Source organism: Acinonyx jubatus, chromosome E3, assembly GCF_027475565.1.
Source record: "Acinonyx jubatus isolate Ajub_Pintada_27869175 chromosome E3, VMU_Ajub_asm_v1.0, whole genome shotgun sequence".
NCBI lineage: Eukaryota > Metazoa > Chordata > Mammalia > Carnivora > Felidae > Acinonyx > Acinonyx jubatus.
The window spans coordinates 10,522,787-10,548,748 of record NC_069398.1 but is presented as its reverse complement, the minus strand read 5'-3'; the positions used below and the strand labels follow the sequence as shown (position 1 = coordinate 10,548,748).

The 25,962-nt window shown below is 45.4% G+C and overlaps 1 long non-coding RNA gene across 1 annotated transcript; it reads left to right on the top strand.

The window, feature by feature from the left end:
* Positions 1-14,939, top strand: LOC128313673 (uncharacterized). Its single transcript, XR_008294681.1, has 3 exons — positions 1-1,348; positions 3,275-3,468; positions 14,789-14,939. It is a non-coding gene; the product is annotated as an uncharacterized LOC128313673 (long non-coding RNA).
* The last annotated feature ends 11,023 nt before the right edge of the window (positions 14,940-25,962 follow it).

Sequence of the window (25,962 nt, the reverse complement as noted above, 5' to 3'; positions counted from 1 at the left end):
CTTCTTTTGTCTTCTAGCCTGGTGAGAACACACATCATATACAGCCTGTCTTTACAAACTGCTGGCTCTTTTCATGAATATTCAGTGGTTTTGCCCACACTTTGTCTCAGTCTCTCCCCTCCCCCTCCCCCCACTACCATCTTAGATGCAGTGACTTTGAGCTACCACTTAAAAAAAAAAAAGTAAAGTCCATCAAGGCGCCTTCCAGTGAAGCCGGATGTCGTAGGGGGGTGGTGGTGGAAACTAGGAGTCCTACTGTGTACCAGACTCAAACTAAAAGGTTGTAATGACCTTATCTCGGCAAAAGATTTTTATCTTCACGGTTTATTTAATCACTGGTCCCCTCGAATTAGGAGCTAAGCCTCTGATGGGCGACTGTCGATCCTTATCAAAACTACTAAGACATATTTCAACCATGGAGGAAAATGGTGTGGCATCTGGAGATGGGGGGCCCTCAGGGTCTTGCATGGCAAGAAACTGCAGACTGGAAACACTGCTCCTCGTATCTTAAGTAAAGGCTTTGCGATGATTGATTATTTTTCCTCTGATAAATACCTGGTTTTCAAAAGCAGTCTAATTAGTAGGGATCTCCATTTTCCAAGTATTCGAAATGCATTTGGCTGTCCTGTCATTAAACCCAGACCCGAGAGACCAGCCTAGATGTCTGAGCCCTTCCCACGTTCGAGGCAGAGACACTCCTGCTCACCGAATATCCTCGAGTAACCCTGTATTTCCCGCCCCGCTGCCATTTGCCAGGGCCAGCCGACTGGTTCTGAGCAATGGGCAGGGAGCACAAGGGACTTGTACATGATCCTGCAGAAACCCTAAAGGTCACGCATGAAAGCCATCACAAGATGGAACTGAGTCACCACAAAGAGCACAGCTGCCCTTGACGGTCACCTGATTCATCGTGGCCTTTGTATGAGCGAAAAACAAACTTCTGTGGTGTTAGCCTTCTGAAATGAAACACTGGGATTTTTTGTGACTGCAGAAAAGCCCAACTTAACCTATCAATACAACAGGACGCTGAAGAGGGCTCCTATAATCACCCCATTTTGGAAGACCCCACTGCAAGCCTCTTATCTTGATGTGTTTGTAGTAGATGGAGAGAAGATGCTCTCTCCTCGGACCCCAAGGACTCCCCAGTTACGAAATGCTCCATCGGCATTCACACGTGCAGTAAATAATCATTGAGTGCCAACCATGTGCCAGGGCCCTTATTGGCACTGGGGATTGCATGGTTAGCAAAACGGACTCCATCTCGTCTTTGCCTACAGCTTTCAGTCCGTCGGAGGAGACTGCTGCTCGACAAATAAGCATGCCGATGAGTGCAGAATAACTAGCAGAGGTGAGTGCTTTGAAGGAAAGAGGTTTCTAAATCAGAAGGGACTTTACGGCAGCCCAGGGGGTTAGAGAAGGCTTCCCCGAAATTCTGAAGCCTGGCGGGCACGCTAACCATGAGGGTCTGCCTCTGGACGTCACCCTGCAGAGCACCTGCTATGTGCAAAGCTCTCTGCCAAAATGCTAGACACACACCACCCTCACTTGACCGTTGCAAGAGTCCTGGGAGGTAGTAGTAATATCATCCCCATGTTACAGGTGAGGAAACTGAGGCTCAGCAAAAGGAGGCCACATGCCCTGTGTAAGTAAGTGCAAACAGGGATTTGAATCCACATCTGGCTACAATGCTAACACTCATTTCTGGCCCTTGCAAACCGAGCCAGGGAGGTTAGTCATGCAGGAAGTCACCCCTCGTGAGGCCCACAGTGGGAGATCAGAATGAAACCAGCAAGCAGATGTTGACAAGTTGCCTGGAAAAGCCACCCACTGTGGGGGGGGGTGGGGGTGGGTATAGCTTTCTCTCCAGTTCCCAAGCTCCTCCTTAAAAGTTCCAGTGTTCTTTTTTCATTTTTACAGCATCCCCTCCCCCTCTCCCCAGAGGACTGACTTCTCCTTTCAGCAGACGGGAAGGCGTGGGCTGCCTGCCCTACAGTAGCCCAGCCACTGACAGATGATGGCTTCCCTCCAAACTTAACCCAGATGAAAACGATAGGGACATACCAGCTCTTTCTTCCCTTGGCTTTGTACCATGCTTCCCTTTCTCCCCAGAATAGAAGCAGGAAGGCCTGAGGTAGCTGCGTTGAAATGTTAGCTGAGGGGTGCCTGGGTGGCTCAGTCGGTTAAGCATCTGACTTCGGCTCAGGTCATAATCTCACTGTTTGTGGGTTCAAGGCCCGAGCTAGGCTCTGTGCTGACAGCTCAGAGCCTGGAGCCTGCTTCGGATTCTGTGTCTCCCTCTCTCTCTGCCCCTCCCCTGCTCATGCTCTTGCTCTCTCTCAAAAATAAATAAAACATTACCAAAAAGTTAGCTGATATGAACCTATTGCTTTGTCTTACAGAAGGACTAAACTGATTCTGCATATAGACACATTTACACTCATTCTGGCACATGCTTCACATGCAGACATGCCCGTATGCACGTGGGTGCATAGACATACACTCTCTTTAACACATACGCTCATAGCTAACACATTATAGTTATTTATTTTTATTTTTTAGAGAGAGAGAGCATGAGAGAGGGAGGGGCAGGGAGAGGGGGACAGAGGATCCAAAGCGGGTTCCTCGCTGGCAGCAGAAAGCCTGATGGCAGGGCTCAAACTCACGAACCTTGAGATCATGACCTGAGCCGAAGTCAGACGCTTAGCCGACTGAGCCACCCAGGCGCCTCGTAGCCAACACTTTAAAGCACTCACCGGATCCCAGGCAGCTTTCTAGCTCTGGACAGACATTTGACTGCCAGGGGGCCAGATCCAGCCTGCCACCTGTTTGTGTAAATAAAGTTTTATTGGAACACAGCCATGCTTATTCATTAACACATTACCTCTGGCTGCTTTTGCACTACACATCAGAGTTGAGTAGTTGTGACAATGACTGCATCACCTGCAAAACCCGAGATATTTACTACCTGGCCCTTTGCAGGAAAAGTTTGCCAACTTCAGTTCTAAGTGCTTAAAAATGTTACAAGGCATGCCTGCTGCGTAGCTAACCATCCTGAAACCTAATGGCTTAAAAACGGCCACTGCTATTATTGTCTCTTATGATTTCTGTGTGTTAACTGAGTTCTGCTGGCAGTTCTGCTCCTCGTGATGTCAGCTAGGACCACGGTCCTCTATAGCAGAGGGCAGTTGGTGCTACTGTGCGCTGTGAACTCAGCTGGCACTGACAACCCACACGCGCTGGTTTCCCTCCTCATGGCCTTACTTTTCGGTTCTAGCATCTCACAGCTCAGCCACTGGGTTCCAAGAGGCAGTGTCATGTTTGCAAATGCAGAAGAACGGCAGATCTCCTAAGGTCTGGATTCCATTGGTCAGAACAGATCACAAGTCCAGCCCAGGTTCAAGAGGAAGTGACTCCACCTCCTGGTGGCAGGACTAGCAAAGGATTTGCAGCCACCTTTAATCCACCAGAGTAAGTACTTATCCTCACTTTAGACATAGGGACACAGAAGCACAGAATGGTTGAATAACTTGCCCACAACAGCCAGGGAGTGACACACAACCTCATACACACTCATTCACACAAATATGTGGGTGCATACATATTCACACATTATACATATATTCATCACACACACGTCCACAATTCACATACAGGCATACAGTGACAGTCACATGTTTACATCCTCATATTGACACCAAGTCCTCATGCACGTTCACATATACATGCATACATATTTGCACATAAGCACTCACATATACACACATACACACATGCACATACTCCAGGCATACACACCCTCACACACACCCCCTCCACTTCCATGTGTAGAATCACATGTATCCACATGCATGGGCACACATATACACACGTTTGATCCCTCTCCACTGAACATGGTAATTTCCTCCAATGACTCAGAGACCTTTTCCTCCTCTCTTTTGAACAAGGTGTTCCGATGCCAGAAAACCCTCCTGTCTTCCTTCCGTTGTGCAAAGTCTCTCTTCACATGAAGAGGCCCAGAGGCCCGGGACCTTGGATCCCTAGCCTTACTCGGAATGGCCATGGGGCTAGAGACCTACACATTTTTGTTGATATTAGACGTGAGGGACAGGGAAGTTAAGTGCGTTGCCCAGTGTCACACAACAGAAGCCACTAGGCTGGTGGTGATCACTGACAGCTGGGCTAGGTGCTGGGGCTCAGCGGTGCTTGATGAATAAATGAATTGGAAGTCCTTGTTCTGTACGGATTGTTTTTAGGAGAGTTTATTCTTTTAGAAGCGGTTTTAGGTTCACAACAAAATTGACCGAAAGGCACAGAGATTCCATTTATACCCCCTGTCCCCACATGTGGATAGCCTTCCCCATATCCACATTCCCCACCAGAGTGGTACATTTGTTATAATTGATGAGCCTATATTAATGCATCGTTATTACCCAAAGTTCATGGTTTTAACCTCAGGGTTCATTCTTGGGTTGTGCATTCTATGAATTTGGACGAATGTACAATGACATATATCCACCATTAGAGTATCATACAGAGTATTTTCAGTGCCCTGAAAACCCTCTGTGTCTAGTCTATTCATCCCTTCTTTTTTCATAACATCTGGCAACTACTGATATTTTTTTTAATGCTTATTAATTGTTTTAAAGAGAGAATGCGTGGGGGAGGGGCAGAGAGGGAGAGAGAGAATCCCAAGCAGGCTCCACACTGTCAGTGCACAGCCATACGCAATCTGTGAGATCATGACCTGAGCTGAAATCAAGAGTTGGACACTTGACTGACTGAGCCACCCAGGTAACCCGACCACTGATCTTTTCAATGTCTCCATAGTTTTGGCTTTTCCAAAAGGTCATATAGTTGGAATCATACAGTCCTTTTCAGACTGGCTTCTTTAAGTTAGTAATATGCATTTAAGATTCCTCCATGTTTTTGCATGGCTTGAGAGTGCATTTCTTTTTAGCGCTGAATAATATTCTCTCATCTGGATGTAACCATAGTTGATTTATCCATTCACCTACTGAAGGACATCTTCGTTGCTTCAGCATTCATTTTTGCTTGTGACTGTAGAAAGCAGGTAGAACAGAAATGCTCCCCAAACCTTATGAGTCAGACATCAAGGACATCAGAGAGACACTGAAGATGTAGAGAAGCCCATTTTTCCTCCTTCATTTGGTCATCATTTATCCCAGCCATCTTCAGCCCTAGCCAGACATTATAGTGACCTGGGGAGGGGGATTTTTAAAAATATTGATGCTTGGGTCCCACCCGTAGGGACTGTGATTCAATTGGTCTGGGCTGGAGCTGAGCATCATGGTTTTTTTTTTTTTTTTTTGGAAGTTACCCAGGTGACCCCACCAGGGGCTTGAAAACCATTGGTCCACCAAGACCCCACTATAGGTGGAAGATTCTCCTGGTGGCTCTAGAGTAGAAGGTGAAGTTCATCTGTTGGGTTTAAAACAAATGGGTCTGGCTTGCCGGTAGGGCCTGTTTGGTACGTTGATTTCACTGAAATGTAAAGGTTCTAGCAGGACACGCTCTCTTTGTCCGCTCTCAGATACCATCCTCTATCACCTTTCCACCAGCTACTTCACACATGTAGTTACTGGCCTGGCACCTGGAGCCACTGGGGTCTTGCTGACTGTGGGACCTGGCTTTGGCCAAGGTGACCAACATGTCTCAGTCTGCCCAGGGCTTTCCAAGTTTCAGCACTGAAAATCCTTTGTCCCAGGACACTTCCTCAGTCCGGAGCAAACTGGACATTAGTCACCCTATTTTGACCCTTCTTATAAGAAAGGGAAGACAGACCTACCAATCACTCTAAAACACCTGTTCTCAATGTTAGCTGCACATTAGAATCACGTGGGTAGCATTAATAACTCAGGTCCCAGTATCACTCCCCATCATGCTCCTAAGTGACTGTCACAACCCCAGAGATTCTGATGTCGTTGATCAGTGTGCAGCTCAAGAAAAAGATTTTTAAAAGCCTCCCAGATGATTCCCATGTGAAGGTAGGAACAAAGAGCTCTGAGCAAGGTAAGAGAGAATTAGCCACCAGGGGGACAGTGCTGGGAAGGAGCAGGGGAAGCAAGCCTCCCAAAGGAAGTGACATCGCAGACGACACAATGTAGTTTGACTTCAGAACTTTGAGTAAAGTCCCTTTATCTCTCTGAGCCTCAGTTTCCTTATCTGTAAAATGGGAACCCCCCTTTGAGGTCCTTGTGAGGATTATATAAAATCAAGCATGGAAGGTTTTGGGCACAGAACATGATTGACATTCATGAATAATAATAAAGGTGCCATTTATTCAGTGCTCATTATGTGCCAAATACTTTTATTTTTTTATTTTTATTTTTTTTAATATATGAAATTTATTGTCAAATTGGTTTCCATACGACACCCAGTGCTCATCCCAAAAGGTGCCCTCCTCAATACCCATCACCCACCCTCTCCTCCCTCCCACCCCCCATCAACCCTCAGTTTGTTCTCAGTTTTTAACAGTCTCTTATGCTTTGTGCCAAATACTTTTAAGTCTATGACTTGTTTGGGCCTAGGAGGTAGCTGGTGGTCTTATTTCCACTTTAGAGTCAGAGTGGTCTTCAGTGAAGGAACCCCTGAAGTATCCTGGTTCTGTTAAATTATTTTTGCAGAGAGCCAGGCCAAGGAGCAAGTGACCCAGATAAATCAGAACTGACCCTGGGAATCTAGAAGGGTCAAACTGGCCTTGGATTCATTTTTCAAAATGAAAATAGCTTTGGTGGGAGGAGGGGAAAAACGAAAATAGCTTTCTTGTTTGTGATCATAGATGTAATAAAAATAAATAAAATAAGTTCATATAATGCAGAATCCTACGAGACAGAAGTGAAGATCTTCAGGGCCAAGCTTCCCCCCTGAGACCAGGAGCTGGAGAGAAGGGCTGCCTTAGCAAGGCCCCTCCCCACCCACCCTTGCCCATCCCTTTAGGAAAAAACCCATCAGTTCCCATGACATCATCTCCCGCCTTGGAGCTGGAGTGTTGGGGACAATGGCAGGATATGGAGTTTAAGGAATTCTGACATCAGCCTCATGGGAAAGGGCTTGGCCTGGAGCTGGGACTTGCCCCTGATGAAGGCCTCTCTGAGGGACCATTTCAGCTGGTGTCCAGAGCTGTCCCCAGAGTAACTAATAATAATGAAATTGATCAAACACTCACAGTGTACCAGACATCACTCAGAAGGTGAATTAACTCACTGAATCCTCTTGACCACCCGAGCAGTTAGGTACCATTATGCCCTTCTTATAGAAGAGGAAGCAGGCTCAGAGAGGCAAATAACTTGCTCAAGGCCACACAGCTGGTAAGCAGCAGAGTCAGGATTGGCCCTGGTCCCCGAGCCACGTGCTGTGCCTCGTGCCTCAAGAGGCTGATGTGATGCTCCGAACAGCCACCTGGAGCAGGTCTGTTTGGCATCCTCATTAGATAAATGAGTAAACCAGGGCTCTGAACAGGCTGAGCGGCCTGCCCAGGGTCTTACAGCTAATGAGCACCAGTGCCAGGAAAGAAGCTCAGGGTCACCAGCCTGCAGAGGTGGCTCTCTTAGTATCAGGTTTCCTCAACTCTGGCCCTTGAGCCGCCACCTTGACTGTCTTTGCTACATCAGTGTGCCTTATTCATTTCATCTGTTTTTTCTTAGTGTTGACTTTTGTCTGTAGCCTTATTCCAAACAACCATCTGTAAAACCGTTGGTTCAGTGCTAGTTACAACGTAGTTTTCTAATACATTGAACACCTACTCCAATAAACCATATATGTCACATTCAACCAATTATACATGCACTCATCTATAAAAAACACAAGAGTTTCTGCGATGAAACCTGAATTCCACCATTATTTAAGGAGCAGGTGAGTGGGGAGACGGGCAGTATTATGGACTGAATTGTGTCTCTCCCCCCCCCCCCAAATTCATATGTTGAAGCCCTAACTCCCAGTATTCAGAATGTAACTATATTTGAAGATAGTCTTAAAGAGGTGATTAAGTTAAAAACAGGCTATCAGGGTAGGTCTCTAATCCAATAGGACTGGTGTCTTTCTAAGAAGAGAGAGAGAGACACCAGCCATGCATATGAACAGAGAAAAGACCATGCGAGGACACAGTGAGAAGGTGGTCACCTCAAGCCAAGGAGAAACCAGCCATGCTGGCGCCCAATCTTGGACCTCCAGCCTCCAGAACTATTAGAAAATAAACTTCTGTTGTTTAAGCCACCCAGTCTATCTGGTGGCATTTTGTTATGGCAGCCCTATAAGACTAATACAGATAGGGGGGCACCTGGGTAGCTTAGTTGGTTAAGTGTGTGACTTTGGCTCAGGTCGTGATCTTGCGGTTCGTGGGTTCGAGCCCCACGTCGGGCTCTGTGCTGGCAGCTCGGAGCCTGGAGCCTGCTTCGGATTCTGTGTCTCCCTCGCTCTCTGCCCCTCCCCTGCTCGCACTCTGTCTCTCTCTCTCTCACAGTAAGTATTACAAAATTAAAAAAAAAAACCTGATACAGATAGGTTCTCAAATCAGCAAATCATCTGAGATGATCAGAAAAGAGGGCCATGGTGGGAGGTGGGAGCTGGGAAGGGACCAGGTTCAAGTCTCCAAACTGGCATCAAGAGGGATGGTGGTACCCTAGGGGCGGAGTCAACGCTATAGACCCTGGTAAGGATCTGGGACAGGAAGGTAGACAGAGATGAAGAATGCATCCGCTAGATATTGCTGCTTAATAAAGCATCCCAAATTGTAGTAGTGGCTTCACAGAGTGACCATTTGTTATTTGTCACAATTCCTATGGGTTGACCAGGCAGTTCTTTTCTTTTTTTGATGTGTATTTATTTTTGAGATAGAGACAGAATGCAAGCAGAGGAGGGGCAGAGAGAGAGAGGGAGACACAGAATCCCAAGCAGGCTCCAGGCTGTGAGCTGTCAGCATAGAGCCCGACACAAGGCTCGAACTCATGAGCCGTGAGATCATGACCTGAGCTGAAGTCGGACGCTTAACTGACTGAGCCACCCAGGCACCCCGACCAGGCAGTTCTTTTGATGGTCTTATCAGGGCTCACTCAGGCAGCCGCATTCAGTTGGCAGATCCACTCGGGTCTGGGCTTGTCCGGGGCCACCAGATGGCCAGGCCTCTCTTCATGTTGCCTTCCATCCCAGGCTCCTTCACAGCATGGCAGTCTCCGGGTTCTAAGAGAGCAAAAGTGGAAGCTGTAGGGCCCAGGCCCAAGAACTCACACACCACCTCTGCTACATTCCACTGGTCAAAGAAAATATTGGGGCCAGCTCAGGGGCAGGAGATAGAGAAGTAGACTCCATCTCTTGATTAGAGATGCTGCAAAATACTGTGGCAAAGTTTTTCAATTGATGGCAAGGAGGTTGATCTTACATGCAACCCCAGCCTTTTAGCTAATGGGAGATTCATCCCAGGTTCTTGGATAATAATCAGATTAGTCCCTGTCAACCTTCTGTGAGTGAGATGGAGCCCCATTAAGAGAGGCTAACATGGAATTTGGTTTTGTTTTCCATCCTAGATTTGCCAAGGTGTAGAGATTCAAACGCCTACTAAGGCCAAGTGTAGCGTTGGGTGGGTGGGGAATCAAGTGATCTGCTTGGCGGTTGCTCATTTGCCCCCTCTTGAGAGATGACCAGAGCACCAGCAGCCATTTTGGTCCATGAGGTGACCATGATGATGAAAGTCGTGAGCTGAGGATGCTGAGCAGGAATATAGTGTCTGGGTCCCTGCTGACGCTTGGAGTCTCCATCCCAGCTCTGAGCTGTTGATTCTCCAGATACTTTCTGATACTTTTATCTTAGCCTTCTTATTTTGAGGTTTTGTCATAAGGAGGAAATCCTAATCCTAAGTGATTTAGCTGCTAACAAAACTGGGAAGATGTCATATTCACATTCAAATACAAATTTATATTTTCACTTGAAAAATGAGATCTGGCTACACTGGGGCCACATTCCCAAGTGGCAGTCCTAAGGATGGGACTGAGGAGGGGCTGTCGCCTTTATTCTCAGTTCATACAGTCCTCACTAATCCAGACTGATATCTTATATCCTCCCATTGCCCCCATTTATATTGCCTGCGTGCTCCTGAAGGCATTTGAGTTTGTGACCCCTGACCTGCGTTCTTTCTCTGCACCTCAGTTTCCCCATTAGCAAAACTGGGCTAACAATAGAACCTCCTTCTCAGGCTTTTTGGGAAGTGGGAAGATGAGACACATCACTAGATGTAAAGCACTTACCTGAGTAATGCCCACCAGTCTCAAAAGCGAGAGCCCTGTTATTATTGTTACTATTATCATTATTTTCTTTTTCTTTTTTTTTTAATTTTTTTTAACGTTTATTTATTTTTGAGACAGAGAGAGACAGAGCATGAATGGGGGAGGGTCAGAGAGAGAGAGAGGGAGACACAGAATCTGAAACAGGCTCCAGGCTCTGAGCTGTCAGCACAGAGCCCGACGCGGGGCTCGAACTCACAAACCGTGAGATCATGACCTGAGCCGAAGTCGAAGGCGTAACCGACTGAGCCACCCAGGCGCCCCTATTATCATTATTTTCAATATGAGAAGGAATTTGAGTTTTTGGGTGGGTGATCCCAAACCGAAAGAAGAGAAAGCAGGGCACAGCTCAGGCTCCAGCAAGAGGTTCTCAGGTGTGATCATGCCGGTGGGTGACTTTTCTTGTCAATCCGGGGACAGTTGCCATGTTAATTTCATCTATCCCTTTTAGGTGTGAGTAGCTCACCACTTGCACAGAGGATGGAGCTGTCTTTGATCTTCTTCAGGCAGCTCACATCTTCTCCCTTCCCAAAGGCAAGAACCACTCTTGGCTTCCCCCCCCGCACAAGGCCTTGGGATCTGTCCTGCCCGGGCTGTCTGCCATCATCGCTTCTCCGTTAGGCCGGGCTGTGGGCAGGGCGGCCAGCCCACTGAAGAGGGGGGATTCTGGGTGAGCCCACAGCATAGGGGAGAGTGGGTTTTTTTCCTTTGCCTGAGGCTGGTACCTCCCAAGGATAAGGCAATATAAAAGGGGGGATTTTGTGGAATAACTCAAGGCTGGGAAGGAGACAGACACATTGTGCATACTGGGGTCTGGGCAGGGGAGGGTATATGCTGGCAGAGGTCACCCTCAGCCTGTGTGGTGGATCTCTGTAGTGACTCCTGCTCTGAAGGCTGCCTCCTGCGGCTCAGGTGGGAGGGTGCTTAGCCAGCCAGGGTGGGATTTTCCACCCATGTACAGGCCCAGGAGAAAGCGCTAGAGTGTTAGAGCCCTCAGAGCAGCTCCTGGGCACCTGGGAGCAGATCCTGGCTTTCTTTTTTCTTTAAAAAAAAAAAAAAATTTTTTTTAATGTTTATTTTTTGAGAGACAGAGCACAAGCCTGGGAGGGGCAGAGAGAGAAGGAGACACAGAGTCTGAAGCAGGCTCCAGGCTCTGAGCTGTCAGCACAGAGCCAGATGTGGGGCTTGCACTCATGAGCCGTGAGATCATGACCTGAGCCGAAGTCGGACTCTCAACTGACTGAGCTACCGAGGCGCCCCAAGATCCTGGCTTTCTGATTCACAGGCTGTGTGATCTTCAGCAAGTCACTTAACCCCTCTGAGCTTCTGTTTACTATCTCAGAATCCCTGTGGTGAGTATTCCTGTCAGTGTCTCTCTGGGCAGTGGGCAGGAGCCTCTCTGGAACATGCCCTCGGGGTCCAGATGTTATGGGGTGTGGGTAACTCCAGTGTGATTAATGAGGGCCACTGCTCTGCAGTGATTCGCAGTCGACACTTCCACGGGGAGCGTGTGGGCTTTCCCCATGTTGTTGGGGGATCCTTTACAAACAGAATCACGACATGTTCATTCTTCATCTTGCTTTGTTTCCACTTGCCATGTATGTTAGAGATGTTTCCATATCAACCCATCTAGATATGCCTCATGAAAAACATTTTTTTTTTATTGGGGCAGCTCAGTCAGTTGAGCGGCAGACTTTGGCTCAGGTCTCGATCTTGTGGTTCGTGAGTTCAAGCCCCACATCGGGAGCTTGCTGCTGTCAGCCTGTCCCCCTTTGTCTGCCCCTCCCCCACTTGTGCTTTCCCCAAAATAAATAAATATTCTTGAATAAATAAACAAAATAAACATTTTATTGAGTTACATTGTAATTACAGGAAAGTGCACACACAGCACAGTGACTTTCAAAGTGAAAAACACCTAAGTAATCACTACTTAAATCCAGAAACAGAACGTTCCTCTCATCCTAGATGTCCTCTCCCAAACCAAATGGGTTTATAAATAATATGTAGTCTTTTCGTGTATTTGTTTAGCTTTTTTAGCCAAACATTATGTTTGTGAGATACAGTCATGTTGTTGCAGGTAGCAGCACTCAGCAATGACTAGAGACCCTCTCCTCACACCTTGCAGAGGGGAGTCCCGTTGGCATCTGGTGGGTGGGGTCCAGACATGCCCTCTGCATCCTACAACTCACAAGACAGCCCCCTCCCCCACCGTCAGAGACTATCTGGCCCCAATTGTCAGTAGTGCCGATGTTGAGGAAGCCTGGTGTGGACCAGGCTAAGAACTTTCGATTTTATCCTGAAGGTAGCAGAGGATGAGAATCCTGGGTCAGGTGTATGTTGAGAGTAACTAGATACCGCCAAATATTTTTCATAGTTAATTGTGTCCTCATTCTTTAGTAACGCCTGCATCCTTTTCCATCATATTTTGCCAGTTCCCATCAATTATATTGTTTCCAATCTTTGGCCATTACACCAACTCCAGATGAGGACACCTGTCACAGCCTCTTTACAGAGAATATCGTATTTGGATGTAAACACATACACACTCTCTCACAGAAACCCACAGTTTCTCTTTCTGGAGATTCCAGACAATGGGAACTTGATCGAAGTTTCATTTAAATGTAAATTTTCTTCACTCCAGCATGGTTAACATCGAACTGACTTACAGAAATAGCTCCTGTCATCCTGGCCTCTGCTGCTGATTCACATCTTGTGCGAATGGACACAAGATCCGGAAAGATAAACAGGAAGTCCCTTGAGGCATGGGAACATAGGGGCAGGCCTCTGCTCCTCTGAGAGCTGGGACTCAAATAGCTAAGTGCCAGCCAGGGTGGAGCCCAGAGGGACCAAAGCTGACCTTCCTCTGCCTGCAAACAGGACTGACGAGGTCTGGGGTGATTTACAATTTTTCTCCCTAAATGCTTCTTCTGAACTAATTCCACTTTGAAATTCATCTCTGATTTCTCAGTGTCTTTTATCTCTGTCTAAAATTCAAGTAACGGGTAGTGCTTTGATTTCAAATGCACTGTTTTAAACTATAACTACATAATATGTCTTGTTCATTTTTATCTCACCCATTGTTCAAGCAGTTGCATTAACAATTGTTTTACATTAATTCTAAATGTTACAGGAACAATAAAGTCAATAGAACAGAAAATTTTAAGTGCGCATGACAGAAAGGAAGACGGCCCAGGTTCATTCAGTTACTCTTAATAAGATTTAAAAATTAAATTTCTCTTTGAGCCTTCTGGCGGCCAAAGCAAAAAGGGAAACACAGTGCTACACACAATTTCTTGTTTTCTAATCAAAGGAAAACAACACATCTTTAGTTGAGATAATTATTTTCTTGATCCTAAGTTCTGAAAGGGGCTGAATGTGAAAAAATTTTAATTTATTCTTCTAATCTCTGGTTCTATCTCTGCTTTTCTTCCTTACCCTGGATGGGGTGTAGGTATAATATTGTAAAATAATAATGTTTGAAATGATAGCTGCCCAATGCTGGGCTATGTGCTTTATACACTGGATATGGGCTGTTATTATCCCCATTTTACAGCGGAGGGAACTGAGGGAACTGAGTTTAGGTAACAATCCCCAACTCCCGCTTGGGTGGTAGTGGAGTTGATAGATGATCAGGATGATCCTCTGAGAAGGTAAGTAACTTGTCCAAGGTCCCACAGCTGGGCAATGTCAGAGCTGGGATTCAAACAGGAGGCTTTAGACATCTTAGATATCTTTAGCGCCTAAATGCCAGGTACACCTTAGGGTGTTTTGTATAATTGTGAGGGTGAGAGTAAGTTGAAGTTAAAAGAAGAGCTGATTTAGGCCCAATTCTGCCTCCTAAGAGCCATATGACTCTGGGCAGTTTGATTCCTCTGAGCCTTAGTTTCTTTATCAGAAAAATGGATAGGTAATGGCTCCAACCTCAGAGGGTACTGCGAGGATTTAGCATATTGATGCCTGGAGGAGGTTTAGCATAGAATCTGGCAAGGACAGTACCCGTTAAACAGCTCTTAATGCCAAGAATCCTTGATGATAAAGAAAATGTGTTATGTGTGTGTTATGTGTGTGTCTGTGTATATATATATATATACATAATGGAATATTATTTGGCCCTAAAAAGAAGGAAATCCTGTCATTTGCAGCAACATGAATGGACATGGAAGGCATTATGCTAAGTGAAATAAGCCAGACACAGAAAGTCAAATACTGCATGATCTCACTTATATGTGAAACTGACACACTCAAACTCACAGAAGCAGAGAGTAAAAAGGTGGTTGTCAGGGGCTAGGAGGGAAGGAGAAGTGGGGAGATGTTGGTCAAAGGGTACAGAGTTTCAGTTATGCAAAATAAGTAAGTTCTGGAGAGCTATTGTACAGCACAAGGCCTATGCTAAACGATATTGTATTATATACTTAACTATTGGCTAAGAGGGTAGATCTTATGTCATGTGTTCTTTTTTTTTTTTTTTTTTTTATGTTATGTGTTCTTACCATAAGAGGGAAAAAACAAAAGGAACCGGAGGAAGCTTTTGGAGGCAATGGGTAAGTTTATGGCCCTTACAGTGTTGATTGTTTCACGGGTATACACTTATCTCCAAACACATCAAGTTGCATACATTAAACAGCTACAGCTTTTTGTATATATCTATATCTGTGTATCTATGTTATAAGGAATCCTTTTTTTAAAGGTTTATTTATTTTGAGAGAGAGAGAAAGCACAAGCAGGGGAGGGGCAGAGAAAGAGGGAGAAAGACAGAATCCCAGGTAGGCTCTGTGCTGTCAGCCAGAGCCCGATGTGGGGCTCAACCCCTGAACTGTGAGATAATGACCTGAGCTGAAATCAAGAGTCAGATGCTTAGCCAACTGAGCTACCCAGGTGCCCCTCTGTTATAAAGAATCCTTGATGAGGCAGGAATGGCCAGCTCTCCACCTTGGGTAGGATCACCCTCCCTGTCCCTTTTTATAAGCTTTTCTTGTTCCCAGCCTTGTACTCTCTGATTGCCCTGGAGGAGGGGGGGCAGGGTTGAGGGGAGAAACAACCAGGAAGGGGCTGGAATTTAATAACGAAGCACCCTTTGAAATGGCCGGAAGGTCCCAACTCTGAGCTGTCTGCAGTGGTTTTCACTGCAAGCTTCACAGTAATACTGTCTGTTTTTATTTATACTACATTTCCTGTTTACAAAGCCCTGTTGCCACATGCTCTCATCTGTTCGCTGCTTGCCTCGCTTTACTTCTCTGGGCAGTTCTCTGAAAGGGCAGGATTCTCATCTCCATTTTATAGATGAAGCAAATAAGGTGCAGAGTGGGGAGGTGACTTCCTTAAGGTCAACCAGCAGAGAGGCTAATAGAACCCAGCTCTTCTGAGTCCATGTTCAGGGCTTTCCTCTAGCACATGCTGCTGCAGGCCAGCAGTTAATAGAATTGTTTCCAGAAGTAGTTAAGAGAGCCAGAAAAAAACACATTTTGAATTGGCCAAGAGGGATTTGAAAAACCAACACACAGGGGGCACGTGGGTGGCTCAGTCAGTTAAGTGTTCGACTTTAGGTTTCGGCTCAGGTCATGATCTCACCGCCCGTGGGATGGAACTCCTCATGTGGCTCCCGCTGACAGTGTGGAGCCTGCTTGGGATTCTCTCTCTCCCTCTCTGTCTCTGCTCCTCCCCTGCTCACTCTCCCTGTCTCTCTGAAAATAAATAAATAAACTTAAAAAAAAAAAAAACTAACACACGTCAAGTCCTGGCTTTTCTCCTAATGTGGCTGCTTGTCCTTTGTCCTCTGTTCCTTCAGTCTTCATGTTTCTCTGACCGTCCTCACTCTCCTGTTCAGAAACCAAGCAGAGGACTGGTTCGTTCATTCATTCATTCATTCACTCGCTGTTAGGTACTGAATTGCCTTCACCTCCTCAAATTCGTATATTGAAGTCCTACCCCCAGTATGTCAGAGTGTGACTGTATGTATGTATGTATTTAATGTTTATTTATTTATTTTGAGAGAGAGCGAGCAAGCATGAGTGGGGGAAAGGCAGAGAGAGAGAGAGAGAGAGAGAGGGAGAGAGAGAGAATCCCAAGCAGTCTCTACTTTGTCAGCACAGAGTCTGATGTAAGACTTAATCCCACAAACTGTGAGATCATGACCTGAACCAAAATTGAGAGTCGGATGCTTAACCGACTGAGCCACCCAGGAGACCCAGAATGTGACTGTGTTTTAGAGATAAGTCTTTTAAAGAGATAATTATGGGGCGCCTGGGTGGCTCAGTCAGTTGAGCGTCCGACTTCAGCTCAGGTCACGATCTCGCGGTCCGTGAGTTCGAGCCCTGCGTCGGGCTCTGGGCTGATGGCTCAGAGCCTGGAGCCTGCTTCCCATTCTGTGTCTCCCTCTCTCTCTCTGCCCCTCCCCCATTCATGCTCTGTCTCTCTCTGTCTCAAAAATAAATAAATGTTAAAAAAGAAAGAAAAAAAAGAGATAATTAAGGTAAAAGGAAATCTCATGGGTGGGCCCCAGTCCTAAGCGACTGGTGTCCTTACTGGGAGAGATTAGGACACAGACGACACAGGCAGAGTGGCAACCTTGTAAGGATGCGGTGAGAAGGAGGCCGTCTGCAAGCCAAGGAGAGAGGCCTCAGGAGAAATCAACCCTGCCAGCACCTTGGTGTTGGACTTCCAGAACTCTGAGAAAGAAATTTCTGTTGTTTAAGCCCCACGGTCTGGTATTTTGTTGCAGTAGCCCCAGTAGAAGAAAACACTCGCTCCTTTATTCACACTTCCCTGTATATCCCCTCGTGTAGGTCATGCCTCACTGTTGCTGAGCAAGGCTTCCTGGTTACTCTCTGTAAAACTGCAATCCGTTTCCACTATCTGGGAATCCACATATTTGCTTGTTAAGTGTTTATTGCCACCCACTCCCCACACCAAGATATGCATGCAACAGGGGCCAGGGTTTTTTTTTGTTGTTGTTCATTACTGCATCCACAGTGTCTACGTCACAGTAAGTGCTCAGTAAGTATGTGTGTGTGTGTGTGTGTGCGTATAATATATATATATATATATATATATATATATTTTTTTTTTTTTTTTTTTTTTTTTGAGAGAGAGAGAGACAGAGTACAAGCAGGGGAGGGGGAGAGGAAGAGGAAGACATAGAATCCAAAGCAGGCTCCAGGCTCCAAGTTGTCAGCACAGAGCCTGATGAGGGTCTTGAACTCATGGACTGTGAGATCATGCCTGAGCCAGAGTCAGACTGAAGCACCCAGGCGCCCTCAGTAAGTGTATCTTGAATGAATGAGGTCATGCCTGTACTCAACCCATCAGCAGTTTCTGAGCTATGACTTAACACCAGGCCCTGTGCCAGGAGCTGAGATATACCTGGGGACCCAAGTAGTCTGTCCCCATACTGGCCTGAGCATCCCTACCAGATGCTCGGGATCATTTCAGAATCACTCCTGCACCCTCCACGTTCATCCCAGGCTTGCTCTGGAATTGATGCTGGATCAATGCTTGTCAAATGGCTCAGTGTTGGGAGCAAGGGCCTGACATATCCTTACATGCTGGATGCGAAGGTGAATGGTCTCACTGTGGGGCCGTGATGTGGCAGGTAGTGTATTACGTATTTGTAACAAAGTCCCAAAGTCTGTAAACACAGGGATAGAGGAGGTAATTGACCTCTCCATTACTTGATTCAAGTGTATCCTCCTGAGTATGAGAAAAAGGATGGATGGCAGGATGCTTTCAAGGCAGAGATTTGCATAGAACCCCCCGAACTTCTAGGACCCATGGTGACCCACACCCCGCACCCTCCTGGCTTGCCATCCACAGCTTGGGGGACTATGAGTTGTTATTTTAGAATTACATGCATTTGTCTTTGATTTTACCCATGGAGATATTTTTACTAAGGTAGAAGATCAGGAGAGGTGAGCACAGTATAAGCACAGGTACTTTTTGGGGTGCTGGTGATGTTCTGTATCTTGAGAGGGGTTTGAGTTGTGTGTTCCTTTGTCAAAGCCCATTGAACAGTGTACTTAAAATCTGTGCAAACTACTGCATGTAATTTCACCTATAAACAAATATTGAACTCTAGGGAATAATAATCTTGCTGAAGTATTTAGGAGGAAGAGAAATGAGATCTGCAACTTTGTTTGAAATGCGTCAGACTTCAAGGTAGATCAACAGGTGGAAATGGGATGGATAGACTGATGATAAAGCAGGTACAGTAAAATATTAACCGTAGAGCCTGTGTGATCACTGCAACATTCTTTAGACTTCTTGGTATGTTTGGAAATTTTTATATTAAATTTTGGAGGTAAAAACTTGAGCAGTTTCCATAGTGCTCCTGGGTTTTTTTACCCCCTCCTGCCTCCCTTCTCCCCTCCCTGATCCCTTCTCCTCTCCTCTCCTCCTCTCCCACCTCCTATCCTCCGCCTTCTTGCCTTCCCCCTCTTCCCGTCTCCTCCATCTCCTCCCCCCTCCTCCCCTCTCCTCCTTCTTCTAGGTTTATTTATGTATTGTTTTTAGTAATCTCTATACCCAACATGGGGCTCAAACTCAACCCTGAGATCAAGAGCCACATGCTTTACCTCCTGAGCCAGCTGGGCACCCCTCTTCTCCTTCTTTTTTTAAATTATTAAAAAAAATTTTTTTTAATGTTTATTTTTGAAAGAGAGACAGAGTGTGAGCAGGGGAGGAGCAGAAAGAGAAAGGGAGACACAGACTCCAAAGCAGGCTCTAGGCTCTGAGCTGTCAGCACAGAGCCCAACCCGGGGCTCGAACCCTCAAACCGAGAGATCATGACCTGAGCCGAAGTTGGATGCTTAACCGACTGAGCCACCCAGGCACCCCCCTCTTTTCCTTCTTGATTAAAGAGCTGCAACATTGATGCCAATGCTAACAGACACAACTGTGACTCCCAGTTTATCCCAGTCTGTCTCAATTTATAAAGTGGATTATAGGTATTTTAGAGAGCCCTATCATATTTCTAATATTTATACATTTTTCTCTCTTGGATTTGGGGACATTTACCACTCATTTATTCACTCACTCATTTATTTTTTATCCACTCATTCTTTCTTTCCTTCCTATTTTTTTCATTAACTCCTTTAATTACACAGTCATATAGAATGCTTCCCCATTATAATTAATTAATATCAAATAAGTGAAATGTGCACTAATGCTTTCACTTTAGTAATTACATGTTAAAACCTATACAGTCTATGTGGTGTCATTTTATATTGTGAAATAAGACTTATTATTTATTTATGTATTTAATTAGAGAAAGTGCACAGGGAGCTGGGGAGAGGGGGAGAGGGAGAGAATCTTTTTTTTTTTTAACTTTTTTTTTAAAGTGTATTTATTTGTTTTGAGAGAGGCAGAGACAGCGCAAGTGGGGGAGGGGGGGAAGAGAGAGAGAGAGAGAGAGAGAGAGAGAGAGAGAGAGAATCCCAAGCAGTCTCCATACTACCAGTACAGAGCCCAATGCGGGATTCAAACCCACCAAGCTGCCAGATCATGACCTGAGCTTAAACCAAGAGTTAGATGCTCAACTGACTGAGCCACCCAGGTGTCGGTAAGATAAGACATATTTATGTTTCTTTATCAATAGTACATCTGGAGAAGCTTGCCAGATTTAGTGAATAAAAATGCAGAACACCTAGGTAATTTCAAATTTCAGATGAACAATAAATGTTTTCAGTATAAACGTATCCCATGTAATATTTGGGATATATTTACACTAAAAATAAGTTGTTTTTCTGAAACTCAGATTTAACTAGGCTTCTTGTATTTTATATGGTAACCCTGCACACAGACTTACCCTGCAGACTAGAAACCTGGAAAACATTAATACTGATTATTAAAAATCTTTTTATTTTGGAATATTTTATATTCACAGAAAAGTTGCAAATATAGCATCGAGAGTTCCAGTATACCCTTCACCCAGTTCCCCCAATGTTAACATTTTACAGAACCGTGGTGCATTCATCAAAACTTAAATATTCAGTTGGGTACAGTAATAGTCACTAACCTCCAGATGTTATTTGAATTTTACCAAGTTTTCCACCCATGCCCCTTTTCTGCTCCAGGACCAATTAAACATACTGCACTGCATCTAATAACTCTGATTTTCTTCTAACTTTTCGTATTTTTGGAGGTGAGGCTGGGTGTGTCTGTTTGCCTTTTCTTATGAAAGGGGAACTTTCTGAGATTCTGCAAATGACTATTTTAAGTTTTCACAGGCTGGCAAACCGTTCAGAGGAGAACCACAGCACAAAAGAAGAACACATCCTGAGACCCTGGTTAGTACCTAACAAGTTTTGGCTTGGTCACAAGCTGGGTGTGCCGAGAGGAGTGCGTTGCACGTGTGTGCAGCTCTGAATCTGAGCTGCAATGATAGCGGTGGTATTTACTGAGCAATTGCTACTTGCCAGGTATTATTATTGCCAGTGATGTTATTACTGCTATCAGATCGTGGGCCCCATGAGGGCAGAGACGATCTTTTACTCGTTTTTGTAACCCGGGCACAGTACTTGGAATACAGCAGGTGATCTGCAAATAATTACTAAAGAAATGAAGTATATATTTGTTCTCCCCAAATCCACCACAACCAGTTTAAATGGTTTAAAAGTCTAGATTGCAAACTAGTTAGATGAAGCTAAATTATGCTGTGGCAATAAATGAGTCCTTGAATCTCAGTGGCTTAAGAAAACTAAGGTATATTTCTTATCCCTGCTACCTAAGTTAGGTCAGTAGGGACTGGGCTGGGGCTCTGTTCCACACAGTCACTCAGAGACTCAGGCTGAGGATGTTCATACATCTCAACCTTGATCGTTCTTGGTCCCCAAAACAGGGTAAGAGAGAACTGAAGCTTGTACCCTGCTTCTTAAAGACATCGATCATTTCTTGGGGCACCTGAGTGTCTTAGTCGGTTGAGGATCTGACTCTTGGTCTCAGCTCAGGTCATGATCTCACGGCTCATGAGTTCAAGCCCCTTATCAAGCTCTGCACTGACAGTGTGGAGCCTGCTTGGGATTCTGTCTCCTTCTCTCTCGGCCCCTCCCCCGTTTGCTCTCTGTGTCTTTCTCAAAATAAATAAAAATAAACTTAAGGGGCGCCTGGGTGGCGCAGTCGGTTGGGCGTCCGACTTCAGCCAGGTCACGATCTCGCGGTCTGTGAGTTCGAGCCCCGCGTCAGGCTCTGGGCTGATGGCTCGGAGCCTGGAGCCTGTTTCCAATTCTGTGTCTCCCTCTCTCTCTGCCCCTCCCCCGTTCATGCTCTGTCTCTCTCTGTCCCAAAAATAATAAACGTTAAAAAAAAAAATTTTTTTTTTTAAATAAACTTAAAAAAAAGACATTGGTCACTTGTGCTACCACCCTTTGGTTAGATTTGGTTACATGGCCTCACCTAGAGCTGCAGAGGGGCTGTGGAGTGTAATCTTCTTTGATCCAAGAAAAGAGGGAAATGGAAGGGGACTTGGTGGACACATGTGTCATGTGTTTAATTACTTTCCTTTAAATAGAGCATACATGTGGGGGCACCTGGCTGGCTTAGTCGGTTGAGTATCCGACTCTTGGTTTGGGCTCAGGTCATGATCCCAGGGTCATGGGATCGAGCCCATGTAGGGCTCTGCGCTGAGTGTGGAGACTGCTTGGGATTCCCTCCCTCACTGCCTCCCTCTGCCCCTCCCCTCTGCTCATGCCCCCTCTCTCTCTTTCCCTCTCTCCCTCTCTAAAAAAATATATATATATATATATATACGTATATATATATATATATATATATGTGTATATATACGTATATATATACGTATATATATGAGTATATATACATATATATATATATATATATATATATATACGTATATATATATATAAATGGAGCAAAGCTGTGATATGTAGCTAAACAACCCAAGGTGGAGAAAGATCGTCCATTTCTATCCACATGCCTAATTCCCAGCATAGGTTGGCCCACACACAAAAGGTGCACTGTCAGGGGCGCCTGGGTGGCTCAGTAGGTTAACTGTCCAACTCTTAGTTTCAGCTCAGGTTAAGACCTCACCGTTGGTGAGATCAAGTCCCATGTCAGGCTCTGCACCGACAGCATGGAGCCTACTTGGGGTTCTCTCTGTCCCCTTTCTCTCTGACCTTCCCCGACTTGGGTGCATGCTCTCTTTCTCTTTCTCCCTCTCAAAATAAATAAATAAACATTTTTTAAAAAGGTGCACTGTCAGGCTTATAAGGTTTGTGGGCTGAATAATGTATGAATAAATCAGATGAATGATCATCTCACTTTCGCCTGGCTTTAGGAAGCACACACTCTGAGTCATATTTAATTCCCGCACTCTGAGGCTGAATCCTTTAAAAGATCCTAATTAGATTCTTGGAAGAAATAATACCCATCAGACAAACAAATGACAGGAGGTTGCCTGCGGAGCTAAACTCCAGGCTGGGAAAATGTAATAAGAGGGCCTATCCCTCTGGAGACTAAACAGGCAGAAAAAAGGTCATGCCAATTCCTAGCGGGCATAATACCCGTAAATAGTGTTCTTCAAGGATCAGGGCCCTGTTCTCTGTTAGCTGTTAGTCTGAGGAGGAGGAAGGGATACTTTCATGTGATTCTAAGTACATACTTTGTTTCTGATAAATTAAGCTCCAGAGAGTTCTGGATTGTTAACAAGGGTGTTTTACATTCATAAAGGCTGTATTATGGGCAATATGGGGATAAAGCAACAGCGAGGCTTCCTGGGAAGGCAAAAGACACCATTGTGTTCTTGCCTATTTATTATTCTCCTGTGTGAATACACATGGTCTGTTACTGTATCACAGGGTCTCACAAGGGACCTCCAAATCAGTCTAGAACAACCAGCTCAATTTGCCAGTGATGAAACTGGAGACCATGCAGGTTAAATTAAGAACAGCTTGATATCTGTGGTTGGGCAGGTTGTGCACTGCACAACTTGGTGCTGTTAATGCAGGCTCTGTATGAATGGTGTCTGCTGGGGTCATGCAGTTCGATCGTCCTATATGATTTTCTTGTGAAGAGAAAATGATCTCTTGCTGCTTTGATTGAAGAATGTATATAAATTTCAAGTATCTTTCAACTGAGAGTATTTAAAGAACATTAGCATAGCTTTGCAAAGCATGATTCTCAAATTTTTGAAGAGTCTCATATTTTTGTTTTCTTTCTGGAAGTCAGTATTCCATTGCAGCTAAGAGCTTGGACTCAGGAATCAAGGAAGAAATGTGATTTGATTGTTAATTAGCTGTGACTGTAGGCAAATCACTTCTGCGTTCTAATATCGAGCTCTTTATTTCTAATATGAACATAATATTACCACTGGCTTGTACAATGTTACCTACAAACCCCACTTCTTTGCATACTGTGAATTCGTTCCAGGTAGGAGTGGACTTAGACTATGGATCATGGTTGGTCACTATGCCAATCAATCGGCAATCCCATTCCCTGCTTTCCCAGACTCCTTTGCACCTAGGGATAGCCATGTGATCCTATTCTGCCAGTGGGAGTGTTGCTTTCATTTGTACAATACTCGGTTACACTTGAGTCCCTTTCATTCTTTCATAGAGTTCGTAGTTCTTGAAGGCTGTGTCCAGCTGGAAAGAACATCCACCTAAACTCTGAATTAGAAATCACAAACCCATTTTCCCCTCCAGCTGCACCAGTGGTCTAGTTGCATGACTGTAGGCTAGCCACTTCCCCCTTAGGGATCGAGTTTTGTCATGTAAAGTGGATGGGGTGCGGTTGATGGGGCCCAAGAGGTTATTTATTTATTCATTTACATAGGCAAAGAGGATTCTTCAGACCTCATGCCTACCCACCCATTGCCCAGCACCCTTCTAGCTCCTCTCCAAGGGAAAGGTGCTAGTTGGCTCCTTCAGAGTCCCGGACATTTTCTGGGCCATGCGTCACTCGTGGGAGGGGTCACTGCGTAGCAATGGCTGTTCTTTTGCTTTGCCTCCTCTCCCACTTCAGGGGGCTCAGCAGGACCCTGATCTAGGAGTGCCTGCCTGAACTCTTGTACTTTCCCATTGGGAAATTGGTGGCCATTGGGTGGGCTCCATATTAAGTTTGGTAAGGCCTCAAGATTTATATCCATGGACTGGAGGTTAGGAGTTAGGAAGCCTGTTGTAGTCTAGCACTCAAACTAAGTTTTCTGATCTAACCTTTTTTTTTTTTTTAACGTTTATTTATTTTTGAGACAGAGAGAGACAGAGCATGAACGGGGGAGGGCAAAGAGAGAGGGAGACACAGAATTGGAAGCAGGCTCTAGGCTCTGAGCCATCAGCCCAGAACCCGATGCGGGGCTCGAACTCACGGACCGCGAGATCGTGACCTGAGCTGAAGTCGGACACCCAACCGACTGAGCCACCTAGGCGCCCCTCTGATCTAACTTTTTTTAGGGAGTTCCACACTGGTGATTATTAAGTCCAAGTTCAACTATTAATACAGAAATGTCTTGGAGTGCCTGGGTGGCTCAGTCGGTTAAGTGTCCAACTCTTGATTCCAGATTTCAGCGCAGGTCGTGATCCTAGGGTCATGTCAGGGTCTGCAATGAGCGTCCTTAAGATTCTCTCTCTCTGGCTCCCTCTGCCCCTCCCCCTGTTCCCACCCACTCTCTAAAAGAAAGAAAAGAGAGAGAGAGGGAGGGGGGGAGGAAGGAAGGAACGAGGGAGGGAGGGATGGAAAAGAAAAAAAAAAAAAGAAATGTCTTGATTCCGGTCTAGTTTCTATTCCCTGTATATGGCTCCCTAAGGAAATTTGAGAGTTGGATGGAGTGGGAGGGAAGGAGGTATAAGGAGATTGACAGTGCTAAGTTTCAGGTGTCTCTGGATCTCCCGCTTCAATGGCATCAAAAAGATGAGCAAAATCCCAACCCAAGATAATTCTTACTAAACTTTTAACAACTACTTCTGAAACACCCATTTTGTGCCATGTCACAGCCAGCTCTGGTGTTCTAAAATTCTACTATGTTGGTTGAGATCGACACTGAACCCCAAAATCCCATCCTCCCAATGGCTTGTGCTTTCCTCTCCTGAGACCTGAACACCAGTGGGAACAGCATTGTGGAGCTTCAGCCTTTCCCATCCCGTTTTCATCAGCCCACTCTTTAATATGGGCTACTAACTTTTTCTTAATTTCATGTGGTATTAAACATCTTCGTCTTCAAGTCCTCATTCCTTCCAGAGACCCAAACCATTCCTCATATAAAAATTCTGGGGCTACTCCTGCTGATGAGACCCCAAAGATTTACACTTTCTTTTTGTTTTAATTTTTTTTAAGGTGTATTTATTTTTGAGAGAGAGAGAGAGACAGACTGTGAGCGGGGAGAGGCAGAGAGAGAGACAGAGTCCGAAGCAGCCTCCAGGCTCCGAGCTGTCAGCACAGAGCCCAATGCGAGGCTTGAACTCACGAACCGTGAGATCATGACCTGAGCCAAGGTCAGATGCTTAACCGACTGAGCCACCCAGGCACCCCAAGATTTACACTTTCTAAAACAGAATGGGTTCCATTTGGAGAGAATACTTTCTTGAACAGCAACCATCAGAATGGCACACTGAGTCCTGGCCCGGTGGGTTTGGGGCGTTAGCTCTGTTACACGGTGCCATTTATCTTAGGCACCAGGAGCTCCAGGACATTGCCATCCTCGCTCTTTGAAAATGGAACAGGCTAT